This window comes from Coregonus lavaretus (assembly GCF_964263955.1).
Source record: "Coregonus lavaretus genome assembly, chromosome: 4".
Classification (NCBI taxonomy): domain Eukaryota; kingdom Metazoa; phylum Chordata; class Actinopteri; order Salmoniformes; family Salmonidae; genus Coregonus; species Coregonus lavaretus.
The window spans coordinates 53931375-53951006 of NC_139991.1; the positions used below are offsets into that span (position 1 = coordinate 53931375).

A 19632-nucleotide genomic window follows, 5' to 3' on the forward strand; every position below is an offset into this window, starting at 1 on the left:
CATACATTATTATTTTAAATATGATTTAAAAAAATAATAATTCATACTGGCCCCCCGTGTGAATTGAACCCACAACCCTGGCGTTGCAATTGCCATGCTCTACCAACTCAGCTACATCCCTGCCGGCCATTCCCTCCCCTACCCTGGACGACGCTGGGCCAATTGTGTGCCGCCCCATGGGTCTCCCGGTCGCTGCCGGCTACGACAGAGCCTGGATTTGAACCAGGATCTCTAGTGGCACAGCTAGCACTGCGATGCAGTGCCTTAGACCACTGCGCCACTCATGAGGACCTCAGGAGGACCACTCCTCCATGCTTTACGGTGGGAACTACACATGCGGAGATCATCTGTTCACCCACACCGCGTCTCACAAAGACACAGCGGTTGTAACCAAAAATCTCCAATTTGGACTCCAGACTAATGTCCATTGCTCATGTTTCTTGGCCCAAGCAGGTCTCTTCTTCTTATTGGTGTCCTTTAGTAGTGGTTTCTTTGCAGCAATTCAACCATGAAGGCCTGATTCACACAGTCCCATCTGAACAGTTGATGTTGAGATGTGTCTGTGACTTGAACTCTGTGAAGCATTTATTTGGGTTGCAATTTCTGAGGCTGGTAACTCTAATGAACTTATCCTCTGCAGCAGAGGTAACTCTGGGTCTTCCATTCCTGTGGCGGTCCTCATGTGAGCCAGTTTCATCATAGCGCTTGATGGTTTTTGTGACTGCACTTGAAGAAACTTTCGTATTGATTGACCTTCAAGTCTTAAAGTAATGATGGACTGTCGTTTGTCTTTGCTTATTTGAGTGTTCTTGCCATAATATGGACTTGGTCTTTTACCAAATAGGGCTATCTTCTGCTGCCACTCATGAGACAGGGGTCGCGGGGCTCCGGAGTGCTGAAATTGACAGCGCCCTATGCCCAGTCGGCAATGGATATTTCCCATTTGAGGGAATTTTTGAATTTTTTAGGCAAATTTCAGTTCACACACAAACGCACACACGCTGATATGCCCTCCTACTTCTCTTGAATACATACACACTACCTTTAGGGTGTAAGAGCCTGGAGTCATGAGCCTTACCTGTATAAGTCACCATGGAAACATACTGTATGTGCATGAGCCAACTGCACAGCACACATGAAGTGGTTTTACCATGGTTCATTTATTTGGGGCGTAACATTGAATGAACCAGGAAGCGGGTATACACTGAATTAAGATAACTTGGCTGTGTTCCTTAGACAATATTGTTGTTACAATCGATTGGATTATCCCTGGTCTCAGATGAGTATTTGAGACTTATTTCATTATTGCGGTTGTTATCGTCACAGTTGAAAGAGAATGAAAACATGATAAGGCAATATACTGTAGATGTAATACAATGGAATAGTGCAACAGGATAGTAAGGCTACAGAAATTCGTAATGGCACACTGTACATCTGCTATGATATTGATGAAAAATTCAGCCCTGGCATTTCAGCCACACCAGCCCGTGCGCGGTAATAGAGGGGTCCGAGTATGACTACAGGACAGAAATAACACACTTCACCCAATTGTGCAAGGGAAACAGACTCCTTCTTAATGAAAAAAAAAGGAAATGACAATAAACTTCAGAACTATAAAAGAAGACACAACCCCATCCACATTGACTCAGAATTAATAGAATCAGTTGAACAATATACATATCTTGGAACTATAATTGACTCAAAACTCTCCTGGACTGCAAACACACAACAGATATACAAAAAAGGACAACAACAACTGTATTTTATGAGGCAATTAAATAAATATCAGGTCAATAAAAGAATAACAACCATATTCTACACATCCTTTGTTCAGAGTGTTCTCACATTCTGTTTCCAAGCCTGGTACAATCAGCTATCCATCGCAAATAAAAAACAACTACATAAAATAGTAAAGCTGTCAAGCAAAATCAGTGGAGTTAATTTCAAGAACATGGCGCTGTTCTTGGAGAGAGTAGTGAGGGCAGGAGCGAGAATTGCCACCGACCTGACACACCCACTTAACCAGGAGTACCAGCTCCTACCGTCAGGCCGCAGATACGGAGTCCATCTTTACAAAACCGCCAGAGCCCAGAAATCATTAATTCCCACCAGCATAAGTCAATTGAATAAATAACTGCTCAACTCCTCCCTCAACTCTGTCTGTCTGTCTGTCTCTGTCTGTCTGTCTGTCTGTCTGTCTGTCTGTCTGTCTGTCTGTCTGTCTGTCTGTCTGTCTGTCTGTCTGTCTGTCTGTCTGTCTGTCTGTCTGTCTGTCTGTCTGTCTGTCTGTCTGTCTGTCTGTCTGTCTATGTCTGTCTGTCTGTCTGTCTGTAACTCCTAAGTGTGAATTGCTATTACATATAGAGCCAACATATTAAGGAACTCTCTGTTTTCTTCCTACCCCCGCTGCACTCACCTCTGAGCTGTCTCTGCAACATCCTAGTTGTGAATGAATAAACACATTTATATATATATTTAGCACAATAACTGGTATGTACTAGCATGCTAGCAGATACCCATAGACTTCCAGTCATTGTGCTAATGCTAGTTAGCATTGGCTTGCGAAACTATCTTTAACTTCCTTCATACTGGACACAGAGACATAAAAATGTTATCCACGAGTTCATCTGAAAATCCCAAAGTATCCCTTTAAAATAAAGTGTTACCCATTCTAGTTGTGAATGTTTAAATACAAATGTTAGATGAAGAAAATCACTGAATAAAGGAATTATAGATGACCATTGGCTTATATAATATCTTATAACAGCCTAACAACATATTTCAAATTAGTGCATGTCAAGTGTTCCCTCCTGCCCACTTAGCTAAGTGTTTAAATATTATGCTACATATAATTCAGTAGAAGAAAACAGAGATAGAGAAGGAGAGAGAGTGACTACCAGTTCCTTAATGTTTTGGCTATATAATACAGCCAATGGCTACATTAAGAAACTGGCAGTCTCTCTCTCTCCCTCTCTCTGTTTTCTTCTATTGAATTCAATATACAACCTTCTGTGTTTGTCAAAGAATGATGCCGAGACTAGTTATTGTGGATGCAGATAGATTTCCAGCGTTGTGCTTCGTTTGACAGTGTGCCAGTATGCATATCTTTCCGCCAAGTAGTGACAGGCCTATCAGCGAATTAAATAAGTGGGAGATAAGCGGGACTTTCCAGCCTATGTAATGTAATCCGACACCAGAGTCACTCGTTACTACAGCTCATAAACCCACTCACTGAGACTGTCACACCCTGATCAGTTTCACCTGTCTTTGTGATTGTCTCCACCTCCATCCAGGTGTCGCCCATATTCATACCTGTGTTCTCTGTTTGTCTGTTGCCAGTTCGTTTTGTTTCGTCAAGCATACCAGCGGTTTTCCCCTTGCTCCTGTCTTTCTCAAGTTAATGTTTTCTAGTTTTCCCGGTTTTGACTATTCTACCTACCCTGACCCTGAGACTGCCTGCCGTTCTGTACCTTTTGGACTCTGATCTGGATTACTGACCTCTGCCTGCCCTTGACCTGTCGTTTGCCTGCCCCCTGTTTTTGTAATAAACTTTTGTTACTTTGACACTGTCTGCATCTGGGTCTTCTCCTGAAACGTGATAGAGACTGATATTCAGAAGCGAATAAACATTGATAAAAAATATATATATACTCAGACAGTCCCAGAATTGACCTTTATTGAAATACATGATGACTTGTGTTTGGTAAAAAGCACTGTATAAATGTCTAGTAGATGGCTATTGCCTTGCCTATGTGTTATAAAAGCCAATCTAATCACTTGCTAGGCTACACTGAGTGGACAAGACATTAGGAACTGCTCTTTCCATGACATAAACTGAAAAGGTGAAAGCTATGATCCCTTATTGATATCACCTGTTAAATCCACTTCAATCAGTGTACATAAAGGGGAAGAGACAGGTTAAAGAAGGATTTCAAAGCCTTGAGACAATTGAGACATGGATTGTGTATGTGTGCCATTCAGAGGGTGAATGGGAAAGACAACAGATGTGCCTTTGAACGGGGTAGTAGTAGGTGCCAGACACACCGGTTTGAGTGTGTCAAGATCTGCAACGCTGCTGGGTTTTTCACACTCAACAGTTTATCGTGTGTATCAAGAATGGTCCACCACCCAAAGGACATCCAGCCAACTTGACACAACTTTGGTAAGCATGGGAGTTAACATTGCCCAGCATCCCTGTGGAAAGATTTTGACACCTTGTAGTCCATGCCCGACGAACTGAGGCTGTTCTGAGAGAAAAAGGAGGTGCAACTCAATATTAGGAAGGTGTTCCTAATGTTTTGTACAGTGCATATTGCAAGTAGCCTAGTGTCTAAATGTTCCAACGAATCCCCTTTCCCTAATTAGCCTACTATAGTAGGTATAAACATATATATCATACAATATAGAGCCAAAATATTAGGCCTAACTGGCAGCAGTAGGCTACATGTTCTGTGTCAGTGTGTCTTTCTCTGTTTTCCTCCTACTTCGACTGCACTACAGCAGCTGATATGTCATTTCTCACAGACACAGCACTCAGACCAGCAGAACCAGAACTTTTAGCAAATAAATCGGATAATTTCACACATTTAGCAGAGCCAGCCTCAAGAGCCCTTTCTTGGTTTTTTTTACTTTTTCGGCACCAACTTTCCGGGTCTCACTCTCTTTGTTGAAATAGGAAGCCAATTCTAGATTTAACTTTGGATTGGAGATGCTTAATGTGAGTCTGGAAGGAGAGTTTACGGTCTAACCAGACACCTAGGTATTTGTAGTTGTCCACATATTCTAAGTCAGACCCGGCGAGAGTAGTGATTCTAGTTGGGCAGGCGGGTGCAAGCAGCGTTCGATTGAAGAGCATGCATTTAGTTTTACTAACGTTTAAGAGCAGTTGGAGGCCACGGAAGAAGTGTTGTATGGCATTGAAGCTCGTTTGGAGGTGTCGTCTGCGAAATGGTGTCGTCTGCGTAGAGGTGGATCTGAGAGTCACCAGCAGCAAGAGCAACATCATTGATATACACAGAGAATAGAGTCGGCCCGAGAATTGAACCCTGTGGCACCCCCATAGAGACTGCCATAGGTCCAGACAACAGGCCCTCCGATTTGTCACATTGAACTCTATCTGACAAGTAGTTGGTGAACCAGGCGAGGCAGTCATTTGAGAAACCAAGGCTATTTAGTCTGGCAATAAGTCAAAAGCCTTGGCCAGGTCAATGAAGACGGCTGCACAGTACTGTCTTTTATCGATCGCAGTTATTATATAGTTTAGGACCTTGAGCGTGGCTGAGGTACACCCATGACCAGCTCGGAAACCAGATTACATAGCGGAGAAGGTACGGTGGGAATCGAAATGGTCAGTGATCGGTTTGTTAACTTGGCTTTCAAATACTTTCGAAAGGCAGAGCAGGATGGATATAGGTCTGTAACAGTTTGGATCTAGAGTGTCTCCCCCTTTGAAGAGGGGGATGACCGTGGCAGCTTTCCAATGTCTGGGGATCTCAGACGATACGAAAGAGAGGTTGAACAGGCTGGGAATAGGGGTTGCGACCATTTCGTCGGCTAATTTTAGAAAGAAAGGGTCCAGATTGTCTAGCCCAGCTGATTTGTAGGGGTCCAGATTTTGCAGCTCTTTCAGAACATGAGCTATCTGAATTTGCAGCGCAAGTTGCAGCGGAGGGTGCAGAGCTGGTGGCCGGGGTAGGGGTAGCCAGGTGGAAACCATGGCCAGCCGTAGCAAAATGCTTGTTGAAATTTTCGATTATCGTAGATTTATCGGTAGTGACAGTGTTTCCTAGCCTCAGTGCAGTGGGCAGTTGGGAGGAGGGGCTCTTATTCTCCATGGACTTTACAGTGTCCCAAAACTTTTTGGAGTTAGTGCTACAGGTTGCAAATTTCTGTTTGAAAAAGTTAGCCTTTGCTTTCCTAACTGATTGTTTATATTGGTTCCTGACTTCCATGAAAAGTTGCATATCGCTGGGGCTGTTCGATGCTAATGCAGTACGCCACAGGATTTGTGCCACCTAAGCTCAGCAAATCAGAAAACCGGGGCCGTTGCCCACTGGTCAGCCAAATGCTCAATATAGTTGATTATGACAACAGAAAAATAGTGCAAAAGTCATAAGAAAACAAAAAGAGTCCCATTGGCCGTTTTTCCCGTGTCCAATATATACAGTACCAGTCAAAAGTTTGGACACACCTACTCATTCAAGGGTTTTTCTTTATTTTTACTATTTTCTACATTGTAGAATAATAGTGAAAACATCAAAACTATGCTTCCTGGTTACCAATTGTTTGGTCAAGTTTTCTTTGTCTCCAATGCGGCCTTGATGACTGTGAGTAATCCCGTTCAATTTTGTTAGTTCTGTAGTTTGAACTCTAATTTGTCCTGCATGCTTTGCATTCGGCGGGTGATTGTTGTGCTGGTGATAATTTTTTTACGTTGCCGTTTGATGTCGGCCTTATTGTGTATTGTAGCCCGTATTTAGTGGCTTTAACAAACAATACCAGTGAAAAGTTTGAACAAACCTACTCATTCAAGGGTTTTTCTTTATTTTTACTATTTTCTACATTGTAGAATAATAGTGAAGACATCAAAACTATGAAATAACACATATGGAATCATGTAGTAACCAGAAAAGTGTTAAACAAATCAAAATATATTTTATATTTGAGATTCTTCAAATAGCCACCCTTTGCCTTGATGACAGCTTTGCACAGTCTTGGCATTCTCTCAACCAGCTTCATGAGGTAGTCACCTGGAATGCATTTCAATTAACAGGTGTGCCTTCTTAAAAGTTAATTTGTGGAATTTTCTGAGTCAAAATCACTTTCTGAGTCAAAATTCAAGCCGAGATCTACCGCTCAGATTTTTTTTTAACATTACTTAAAAAACGTACACCTACGCAACATTAACCTATTGAAAACAGATGTGAGGTAGGCTATATGATCACACCTGTAATATATCAGTTGTTGTATTACTTGTGAGGCACAGCTGAGTGAGCATAAAGTTTTATTTTTTATTTTACTGGGCTGATGGTGCCTGTATCTGATGGTCAGTCTCAGCGGAGGGAGAGAGCAGCTGGTCCGCCTCTCAATGTCCCTCAGCTCTCCCTTTCCTCCGCTGACACTGACCAAAAAGGGACACGGTCTTCCAGCCAGCTGATGGTGAAACTCGAGTCGCACTGCATTATTTCTGCCTCGTGCACAAATTCATGTTGTTACAGAGAAAGTGAAATATTCCTTGAAACTAAAAAAGACCCAAGCCGCTAATAATAACAACACAAACCTATCGATACACTTTCCTAGTCATTCATTACAGCTGCAGTGTAGCACAAGTGGAAGCAGGAAGAGCGCTCATTTTATGGCATATAAAAGTGTTGAATAAAAAGTGTTGACAGTGTTGAGTAAGAATTTAAAAACATGAACTCACTCATAAAAACAGCAACTATTTTCTGTATTCATTGACAGTCTCTCTTTTCATGAAGTTAAACGTTTTGAAATCTCAGTATCAACTTTGCTGTAGCTGTCTTTTATGCCAGCTACGTTACCACAGACACAGTAATCTGAGCCATCCGATTGGCCAGCGGTAGGCCTACAGTGCACTTGATTTGATGGGAACACTTTGCCTACCTGGCGCGCAGGGCAGCTGAATCGGGTCCACCTACCGCCAACAGCATGAGACAAATAAAAGAAAAGAAAATAGGAACGCAAGGCTTTCTCGTTGGGTTTTTTACAGAAATGTTTGGCGATCGAGTAGAAATGCCTTAGAGATCAACCAGTTGATTGCGATCGACCTGTTGATGACCACTGCTCTAATTTGTTTCCAATGGATTTATATTATATTATACAATAAACATATTATCTCTAAGTTTATGGATGGGTTACATAGATTATTTGATTCATGTCTATGATTATGTCATAGCACAATCAAACCCATTGTGAGGGAGGGCTCGATACTGTTGAATATCTTCCATAGGTGAAAACCTTCAATGAATAAGACATTGTTTATTTCAAAAGCTCCTGAATGGATGTTTTGACTGACAGTTCAAAATATTGCCTTTGTCAAAAAGTGGAACTGTTACTTTGAATTAACTGTCTTCCCCAGATTTTAATTTAATAGGAGAGAAAGTGGTTCCTCAATCCAATTTTGCCCAATGTTTATCGGAGCCATTTCCCAGGTCTGGTTAAATTGATATTTTGACAGTAGATGAAACAGTGTGGATGGCTCCTTGTCAGACTGTGTCAGCATTGTGTTTGCACACCTGGCCCTGGCTGCTCATCTGACTTACATTAGCATAATCAAAGGAAAACGATACATTCAAGTTATTTTATGGGGAGAGCATTGGAGACTAATGTTTGATCAAACTAATCATCAGGTTGAATTCAGAGGTGAGCTAATATATACACTTCCGATTAAAGAACATTAGAGGTGAAATGATAGAGAGGGAAAAAGACTGGATCCTTGAGAGAGGAATCAGCAGAGAGGGATAGAGAGACTGAGAGTGAGAGTGTGAGTGAGAGTAAGCATGAGCATGAGAATGAGAGTGAGAGAGAAAGAAAGGGAGAGGAAAGAAAGAAGACTGAAATGCCATTATCCACAGCAGAGCGTTAAATAATGTTATCTGTTTTGCTCAAAAGGAGAGGGCCAATGGAATTAACAAAGTGAACAGAGAGGAGCCTGGTGTAGGGAACAAAGGCCTGTCTGGGGTCCATTTTAACATTGTCTTTCACAGATGTAGGCCTATTAACTGGTATTTTATTAAAACTAAGCTGCACTGCGTGGGATCTGCTCGTGTGAGTGTGTGTGTGTGTGTGAGTGTGTGTGTGTGTGTGTGTGTGTGTGAGTGTGTGCGTGTGTGTGTGTGTGTGTGGGTCTGGGTCTGGGTCTGGGTCTGGTGTATGTCTAGTGTTTGTGTGTGCACCTGTACATGATAGTACAGCCGGGGATTACGAGTAGATTCATTCATATACAGTAATGATCTTCTTCCTTCTTTGTCTGAGTCACGGCGTCAACATCACACATATCTTATCATCACTGTTCAAGTCTTGTCATTTAAAGAAAGCAGCAACTTACAGTCTCTATTACAGTGTTCATGATATACTGTGTCTTTAGAGACTGGCAATCTGGGGTATTAATCAGTGGCTCAATGTAACATCAATAGCTTTAGGCTACTAAATGATACTTTCATTTTCACTATACCCATCATGAGGTTTCGACAACCTAGCCTACGAATGAAAGTTTTCAACGTAGGTGCACAGGTCGAGAGAAAAATGTGAGTAATCAAAGTGACAGACAGTGACACATTCAATACCGCGTTGCACACTCTTGCCTGCGTCTAGTTGATCTAGGGTGTAATCATTAGTCCAAACAGTTGCAAACGAGAGTTTCTATTGGACAAATTCAGGTATGTTTATCCCCATTTCGTTCCATTTAAGAAACGTTTTCAACAGAATCGGCGGAATGAATACACCCCTGATCACCCGCTAACACAGTTCACTTTCATAGCGGCCACATACAAACAGCATGATCACTTTGCTCATTGTATAATTCCTTCTTACATCTATGCACTCTCCTCCTCTCACATTTTCCCTTCGCTTGTGGACTTCATTGCACAACACAACAGCTGTCTGTGACCAGACGAAAATACATTTCCAAGCTAAAACTTCATACCATAACAGCTGACCTCTATACACAGCCTACATCGTTGTGTCACCATATCATAGTCAACATAGCTACTACAACTAACACATTAGTAAACCCGCTACAATCATGCAGTGCAGTTTACAGCAAGCAGTTTAGCAGTTATAAACGGTGGGCCCCAGTGGCAATAAATTAATAAAACCAAAAGCTTACCTTGACTTGGAAGAGTTCCAGTATTGGATAGCCATAGCCAGCTAGCCAACATAGCGTCCCTCTCTGTTTAAACCGGGTGTTTGAGTAGGCTAAACTAGGTAGCTGTATTCGATAGCTAAGTAAGTGAAAGTGAAAAAATACAACGAAATATAGCTAGCTCTCTCTCTTCTGCTTCTCCTTCATTTTTGAAGAAATGAATGTGTTCAAAACTGTTCAACTATTGTCTTTCTCTCTCTTCGAGTCAACTACTCAAAGAGGACGTAATCCGGAAGTTGTCATAATTACTTTGTAAGTCTATGGAAGGGGGGGGGGAGAGAACCATGAGCCTGCTAGGTTTTGTATTGAAGTCAATGTACCCAAAGGAGGACGGAAACTAGCTGTCCTCCGGCTACACCATGGTGCTACCCTATAGAGTGCTGTTGAGGCTACTGTAGACCTTCATTGCAAAACAGTGTGTTTTAATCAATTATTTGGTGACAAGGTGAATATATTTAGTATAGTGTTATCTAAAAATTATAACTTTTTTAATGTTTCACTATTTTTATTTATGTGAAATTATTAGGACGTACAGCAGATGTGCAAGCATTTATTGTACATACTATTGACTCATTTATTGAAATCTATGACTATTTCTACTGTCAGTTGAAGGCTAATTCCAATTAGTTGACAATGTGAGAGAGAGTACTTGTGATCTTAGGTTATATTGCAATAAGTAAAGTGAACATTGCATCTGTCAGTGTGGTTGCTCTCTTCAGTAGAACTTAACTCTGAATTCCTCTTCTCTTCTCCCTCTCAGAACACTGAGATCCTGAATACAGCCGTGCTCACCGGGAGGACAGTTGCCGTGCCGGTAAAGGTGGTCACCGTGGGAACAGACGGCACAGTTACGGATGTAACAGAGTCGGTGGAGTGTCGGTCAACCGATGAAGAGGTGGTCAAGGTGAGTGTACACTATAGAGGATACAACATTGAGAGGAAACCTTGAGGACATAGACTAAGGGGAATCCATCCTTTTCAACCCAACAGAGGACTTGAGTTCAGCTACAGTACATAGAGTATGACAATAATGGGTTGTCTTTACGTCTTTTAGTCTCTCATCCTTCACAGGCACAAGGCCATATAGACTAACCTTGATGAGTGAATTATGTGTCCTATAGTACAACACAGAATAAATAGCACATTTGATAGTGTGTACATGTACGTATGTACAGTGCCTTGCAAAAGTATTCATCCCCCTCGGCGTTTTTCCAATTTTGTTGCATTACAACCTGTAATTTAAATGGATTTTTATTTGGATTTCATGCAATGGACATAAACAAAATAGTCCAAATTCGTGAAGTGAAATGAAAAAAATTACTTGTTTCAAAAAATAATTAAAAATAATTAACAGAAAAGTGGTGCGTGCATATCTATTCACCCCCTTTTCTATGAAGCCCCTAAATAAGATCTGGTGCAACCAATTACCTTCAGAAGTCACATAGTTATTTAAATAAAGTCCACCTGTGTGCAATCTAAGTGTCACATGATCTGTCACATGATCTCAGTATATATACACCTGTTCTGAAAGGCCCCACAGTCTGCAACACCACTAAGCAAGGGGCACCACCAAGCAAGCGGCACCATGAAGACCAAGGAGCTCTCCAAACAGGTCAGGGACAACGTTTTGGAGAAGTACAGATCGGGGTTGGGTTATAAAAAAAATATCCGAAACGTTGAGCATTTCACGGAGCACCATTAAATCCATTATTAAAAAGTGGAAAGAATATGGCACCACAACAAACCTGCCTAGAGAGGGCCGCCCACCAAAACTCACGAACCAGGCAAGGAGGGCTTTAATCAGAGAGGCAACAAAGAGACCAAAGATAACCCTGAAGGAGCTGCAAAGCTCCACAGCGGAGAATAGAATATCTGTCCATAGGACCACTTTAAGCCATACACTCCGCAAAGCTGGGCTTTACGGAATAGTGCTTCAAGAAAAAAATAAGCAAACACGTTTGGTGTTCGCCAAAAGTCATGTGTGAGACTCCCCAAACATATGGAAGAAGGTACTCTGGTCAGATGAGACTAAAATTGAGCTTTTCAGCCATCAAGGAAAACGCTATGTCTGGCGCAAACCCAACACCTCTCATCACCCCGAGAACACCATCCCCACAGTGAAGCATGGTGGTGGCAGCATCATGCTGTGGAGATGTTTTTCCTCGGCAGGGACTGGGAAACTGGTCAGAATTGAAGGAATGATGGATGGCGCTAAATACAGGGAAATTCTTGAGGGAAACCTGTTTCAGTCTTCCAGAGATTTGAGACTGGGACAGAGGTTCACCTTCCAGCAGGACAATGACCCTAAGCATACTGCTAAAGCAACACTTGAGTGGTTTAAGGGGAAACATTTAAATGTCTTGGAATGACCTAGTCAAAGCCAAGACCTCAATTCAATTGAGAATCTGTGGTATGACTTAAAGACTGCTGTACACCAGCGGAACCCATCCAACTTGAAGGAGCTGGAGCAGTTTTGCCTTGAAGAATGGGCAAAAATCCCAGTGGCTAGATGAGCCAAGGTTATGGAGACATACCCCAAGAGACTTGCAGCTGTAATTGCTGCAAAATGTGGCTCTACAAAGTATTGACTTTGGGGGGGGTGAATAGTTATGCACGCTCAAGTTCTGTTTTTTTTGTCTTATTTTTTGTTTGTTTCACAATATAAAATATTTTGCATCTTCAAAGTGGTAGGCATGTTGTGTAAATCAAATGATACAAACCCCCCAAAAATCCATTTAAATTCCAGGTTGCAAGCAACAAAATTGGAAAAATTCCAAGGGGGGTGAATACTTTTGCAAGCCACAAGACTAACCTCTTCAGGCAGAATTACCATATGCTGTGGGTTTTTCATAATTTAATGAATTATCTTTGCCAGCTAGATTGGTGAAGGTACCCTAATTAGACATAGACACAATCACAGTGTATGCCATTGTTTGTCAGGGCTAATTAAAATGCTGTTAATAATAATATGTTATTTCTATAGTGTATATCCCACACTTTTTGCACAAAACTCAGAGTAGGCATTGATTTTTGTGAAACCCCACAATTGCTGGAGTTGGTGCTATTTCAGTCTATAATGAATAAGCTGCAACTGATAATTATGCTGTGTTGACTATATATACAGTATTAGAAATGATCAAACTGTCTTAAACTGTTTCCCTTGGTGATAGCAATGCCCTTGAAGTCTTTTGAAGTATGTAATCGGCTCCTGGCTGTAAATTGTTTGCTGTTTTAACCGTTAGAGAGAGAGATGTCTAGTTTGAGCAGTTAGGCCAGAGGGTAGAGACACAATGAGAGATGTTACAGGTATTCTATTCACCACAGATAGACAGACAGCGCTCCACTCTCAACATCCCTCCCTGTTTTCTGTCCCAAATAGCACACACTGATAAATACTTAGGATATGACAATGAGAGAGAGGGGAAAGAGTGCTTCCAAACTCCCCCTCCCTTTGAGGGATGTGTGCATGTGGGTGTGTGTGCATTTATGTGTGGGTGTGCGGGTTGGTGTGTGTTTGTGTATGTGTGTGTTTATGCACAGCATGTGTGTATTTATTTTGTGTGTGTTTCTGGTTGTACATCTAAAGTTGTGTGTGTGAGAGTGAGAGGTCCCTGTACGTTTCATTAACCACTGAGTGATGTTGACCTCTGGAGAGAAGACCCCCCCCCCCCCCCCAAGCATCTGGTGTCAAGCTAGTTTCCCGTTTGTATTAAATCAAATGTATGTACCGTACTTTCATGTGAAATTACCTTTGAAGACGGTGATTATAAACCTCATGGGCCACAGTGTTATTGGAAGATTACACTGTCAAAGCCTAATATAATTGTGATAGTAAGTTGAGCCACCCTTGTTTCTAGGAAACCGTACACAAAATTAATAATTTGACTAAATACTTAGGAAGAGGTCATAATTTCATGGAGTCTGTGAAGGAAAAAAACACATGGAAAAAGTGGTACACAAGTAAGGTCAAAAAATGTTATGTTTACTTTTTGAGATTTCATGATGCATGTATCTAAACCAAAGTAGATCATTTAAAGATTGTTCTATACATCAGTTGGGGTCTTTATAAGCTTCAATATGAGTTCCTAAACCTAGCATGAAAGTGCATCCTTGTAGATGTGTGTGCTAATGTAGTTAAAATGTTTGCCTTGGAGTAAGTTGAGCCAATGGCCATGGTAAGTTGAGCCAATTGAAGTGTTTTCTTCCCAGGTGTCAGGGCGGCAGGTAGCCTAGCAGTTAGAGCATTGGGCCAGTAACTGAAAGGTCGCTGGTTTGAATAACCAACCTTACAAGGTGAAAATATGTCGATGTGCCCTTGAGCAAGGCACTTAACCCTAATTTCCTCCAGGGGTGCTGTACTATTATGGCTGACCCTGTAAAACAACACATTTCACTGCACCTATTTCACTCCACCAGGCTGTACCTGGCGCCGACGAAGATGGCGGCCTCATGACTAGCTCTTAGGAAACTTTGCGGTATTTTGTTTTTTTATGTATATATTTTTTTATTATTAGCTCAGAAAGTGTTTTGTATCATTACATACAGCCGGGAAAAACTCTTGGATGTCAGAGCGGCGGTAACTCACCAGCATTACGACCAGGAATACGACTTTCCCAAAGCAGATCCTTTGTTTGCTCTCCCCAGGGCAATTGAACTGATTCCAGCGGCTGACCCAAAACATTGCCGGCGGAGGAGAGGCACTCAGAGTGGTCTGCTGGTTCGACTTAGGAGGCCACCCACCGCTTCCAAGTGTATTACTCGCTAATGTTCAGTCTTTGGATAACAAGGTCGATGAGCTCAGGACAAGGATTTCTTTCCAGAGAGACATCAAGGCCTGTAACATACTTGGTTTCACGGAAACATGGCTCTCTGGGGATATTCTGTTGAAATCGGTCGAGCCAGATGGGTTCTCAGTTCAGAAAGAAATATCTCTCCGGGAAGCAGAAGGGCGGAGGTGTGTGTTTCATGATTAAAGACTCATGGTGTAATTGTAGTAACATACAGGAACTCAAGTCCTTTTGTTCACCCGACCTAGGAATACCTCACAATCAAATGTCGACCAACAGAGCCTCTTCAACCTCAGGAGGCTGAAAAAATGTGGAATGGCACCTAAAACCCTCACAAACTTTTACAGATGCACAATTGAGAGCATCCTGTCGGGCTGTATCACCGCCTGGTACGGCAACAGCACCGCCCGCAACCGCAGGGCTCTCCAGAGGGTGGTGCGGTCTGCCGAACGCATTACCGGGATCAAACTACCCGCCCTCCAGGACACCTACAGCACCCGATGTCACAGGAAGGCCAAAAAGATCATCAAGGACATCAACCACCCGAGCCACTGCCTTTTCACCCCGCTATCATCAAAGCTGGGACCGAGAGAATGAAAAACAGCTTCTATCTCAAGGCCATCAGGCTGTTAAATATCCATCACTAGCACACCAGAGGCAGCTGCTGCCTATTGAAATCACAGGCCACTAGTCATTGTAATAATGTTTACATATCTTGCATTACTCATCTCATATGTATATACTGTATTCTATAATATTCTACTGTATCTTAGTCCATGCTGCTCTGTCATTGCTTGTCCATGTATATAGAGTTGAAGTTGGAAGTTCACATACACTTTAAAACTTGTTGTTCAACCACTCCACAAATGTCTTGTCAAAAAACTATAGTTTTGGCAAGTCTGTTAGGACATCTGCTTTGTTCATGACACAAGTCATTTTTCCAACAATTGTTTACAGACAGATAATTTCTCTTATAATTCACTGCATCACAATTCCAGTGGGTCAGAAGTTTACATACACTAAGTTGACTCCAGAAAATGATGTCATGGCTTTAGAAGCTTCTGATAGGCTAATTGACATAATCTGAGTCAATTGGAGGTGTACCTGTGGATGTATTTCAAGGCCTACCTGCAAACTCAGTGCCTCTTTGCTTGACATCATGGAAAAATCAAAAGAAATCAGCCAAGACCTCAGAAAAAAAATTGTAGACCTCAACAAGTCTGGTTCATCTTTAAGAGCAATTTCCAAACGCCTGAAGGTAAAAAATGATCAGTCTATAATTTTAATGGTTGGTTTATTTGAACAGTGAGAGACAGAATAACAACAAAAAAATCCAGAAAAACGCATGTCGAAAATGTTCTAAATTGATTTGCATTTTAATGAGGGAAATAAGTATTTGACCCCCTCTCAATCAGAAAGGTTTCTGGCTCCCAGGTGTCTTTTATACAGGTAACGAGCTGAGATTAGGAGCACACTCTTAAAGGGAGTACTCCTAATCTCAGTTTGTTACCTGTATAAAAGACACCTGTCCACAGAAGCAATCAATCAATCAGATTCCAAACTCTCCACCATGGACAAGACCAAAGAGCTCTCCAAGGATGTCAGGGACAAGATTGTAGACCTACACAAGGCTGGAATGGGCTAAAAGACCATCGCCAAGCAGCTTGGTGAGAAGGTGACAACAGTTGGTGCGATTTTTCGCAAATGGAAGAAACACAAAAGAACTGTCAATCTCCCTCGGCCTGGGGCCCCATGCAAGATATCACCTCGTGGAGTTGCAATGATCATGAGAACGGTGAGGAATCAGCCCAGAACTACACGGGAGGATCTTGTCAATGTTCTCAAGACAGCTGGGACCATAGTCACCAAGAAAACAATTGGTAACACACTACGCCGTGAAGGACTGAAATCCTGCAGTGCCCACAAGGTTCCCCTGCTCAAGAAAGCACATATACAGGCCCGACTGAAGTTTGCCAATGAACATCTGAATGATTCAGAGGAGAACTGGGTGAAAGTGTTGTGGTCAGATGAGACCAAAATCAAGCTCTTTGGCATCAACTCAACTCGCCATGTTTGGAGGAGGAGGAATGCTGCCTATGACCCCAAGAACACCATCCACACCGTCAAACATGGAGGTGGAAACATTATGCTTTGGGGATGTTTTTCTGCTAAGGGGACAGGACAACTTCACCGCATCAAAGGGACGATGGACGGGGCTATGTACCGTCAAATCTTGGGTGAGAACCTCCTTCCCTCAGCCAGGGCATTGAAAATGGGTCGTGGATGGGTATTCCAGCATGACAATGACCCAAAACACACGGCCAAGGCAACAAAGGAGTGGCTCAAGAAGAAGCACATTAAGGTCCTGGAGTGGCCTAGCCAGTCTCCAGACCTTAATCCCATAGAAAATCTGTGGAGGGAGCTGAAGGTTCGAGTTGCCAAACGTCAGCCTCGAAACCTTAATGACTTGGAGAAGATCTGCAAAGAGGAGTGGGACAAAATCCCTCCTGAGATGTGTGCAAACCTGGTAGCCAGCTACAAGAAACGTCTGACCTCTGTGATTGCCAACAAGGGTTTTGCAACCAAGTACTAAGTCATGTTTTGCAGAGGGGTCAAATACTTATTTCCCTCATTAAAATGCAAATCAATTTATAACATTTTTTACATGCATTTTTCTGGATTTTTTTGTTGATATTCTGTCTCTCACTGTTCAAATAAACCTACCATTAAAATTATAGACTGATCATGTCTTTGTCAGTGGGCAAACGTACAAAATCAGCAGGGGATCAAATACTTTTTTCCCTCACTGAATAAACAGCATGGGACCACACAGCCATCATACCGCTCAGGAAGGAGACGCGTTCTGTTTCCTAGAGATGAACGTACTTTGGTGTGAAAAGTGCAAATCAATCCCAGAATAACAACAAAGGACCTTGTGAAGATTCTGGAGGAAACAGGTACAAAAGTATTTATATCCACAGTAAAGCAAGTCCTATATCGACGTAACCTGAAAGGCTACTCAGCAAGGAAGAAGCCACTGCTCCAAAACCGCCATTAAAAAGTCAGACTACGGTTTGCAACTGCACACACATGGGGACAAAGATTGTACTTTTTGGAGAAATGTCCTCTGGTCTGATGAAACAAAAATAGAACTGTTTGGCCATAATGACCATCGTTATGTTTGGAAGAAAAAGGCGATGTTTCAAGCCGAAGAACACCATCCCAACCATGAAGCACGGGGGTGGCAGCATCATGCTGTGGGGGTGCTTTGCTGCAGGAGGGACTGGTGCAATTCACAAAATAAATGGCATCATGAGGAAGGAAAATTATGTGGATATATTGAAGCAATATCTCAAGACATCAGTAAGGAAGTTAAAGCTTGGTCGCAAATGGGTCTTCCAAATGGGCAATGACCCCAAGCATACTTCCAAAGTTGTGGCAAAATTGCTTAAGGACAACAAAGTCAAGGTATTGGAGTGGCCATCACAAAGCCCTGACCTCAATCCTGTAGAACATTTGTGGGCAGAACTTAAAAAGCGTGTGCGAGCAAAGAGGCCTACAAACCTGACTCAGTTACACCAGCTCTGTCAGGAGGAATGGGCCAAAATTCACCCAACTTATTGTGGGAAGCTTGTGGAACGCTACCCGAAACGTTTGACCAATTTAAAGGCAATGCTACCAAATACTAATTGAGTGTATGTAAACTTCTGACCTACTGGGAATGTGATGAAGAAATAAAAGCTGAAATAAATCATTCTCTCTACTATTATTCTGACATTTCACATTCTTAAAATAAAGTGGTTTTCCTAGCTGACCTAAGACAGGGAATTTTTACTAGGATTAAATGTCAGGAATTGTGGAAAACTGAGTTTAAATGTATTTGGCTAAGGTGTATGTAAACTTCCGACTTCAACTGTATTCTTAAATTCCATTCCTTACTTAGATTTGTGTGTATTGGGTATATGTTGTGAAATTGTTAGATATTACTTGTTAGATATTACTGCACTGTCAGAGCTAGAAGCACAAGCATTTCGCTACACCCACAATAATATCTGCTAAACATATGTATGTGACAAATAACATTTGATTTGATTTGATGTGTCAGTAACACTTTTTTTCAAGCCAGTTATTATCGCTAGTATATGAGGTAACAACAGGGCCTAGCTTATATTAAAAGTATTTTAAAAAGTACAATGTTTTTGTTAGCCTGTATTAAAATATGCTTAAAATGATTCATAGACAAAAAGTGATTGTGATTGTGTTGAATTGTGTTTGGGAAATAAAGATAGACATGGTTTTAAAAAGGTAGTGGTCATTTTTCATTCAGGACAGAAGTTTGTATCCAGATTAATTTACCATGTCCTGCCACTCAATTTACCCCATGCCTGGGTACTGTAAGTTGTGCCAAGAGACCACTTTTTTTTTTTTACAAGCTGTGTTTTCAAAACTGTAAAGTTGACACGAATTCTGATTATTTCCAAGGATACTCAACATCCTGAAATATATGTAAATATCTTTGTAAGAAATAATACTATATTTCCCTTGATGGAATGATGCTGAATGTAAAATATTACTCAACTTACCCCACTCTCCCCTACATGTACATGCATGTCTTCTTTCCAAGCTAGTCTTAGTAATTTCATTCAAACAAAACATTATTTTCTATAAGCTTGAATAATGAACATAATAGTAATTATCTGTTGCATGCAACGTTATTGAATTCTTATCTTCTAGCCAAAGAACACTGGAAACTAAGTCATTTTCTTCACATATCCACGGCCGACAATTACAGAGAAAATCTATGTGATGGCAATGTCTATATTTGTTACTTGATGTGGAACATTCCGTGTCAAAATCTCACAAGCCTCAAAGTAACTTTAATTCAACTTTGTAGTTGAATAGTTATTGACACTGTCGAGAGGCAGATGAAGGAACATATACACTCTTAGACAAAAGGGTTCC

The 19632-nt window shown here is 41.6% G+C and overlaps 1 pseudogene across 1 annotated transcript in view; it reads left to right on the forward strand.

Annotated features, from left to right (window-relative positions):
* Positions 1-19632, forward strand: part of LOC311128164 (transmembrane protein 132C-like) — a 190420-nt pseudogene that overhangs the window by 153575 nt on the left and 17213 nt on the right. The window contains exon 5 of the transcript in view: positions 10644-10787. The product of the transcript in view is annotated as a transmembrane protein 132C-like (transcript). The remainder of the gene's footprint in view (positions 1-10643; positions 10788-19632) is intronic.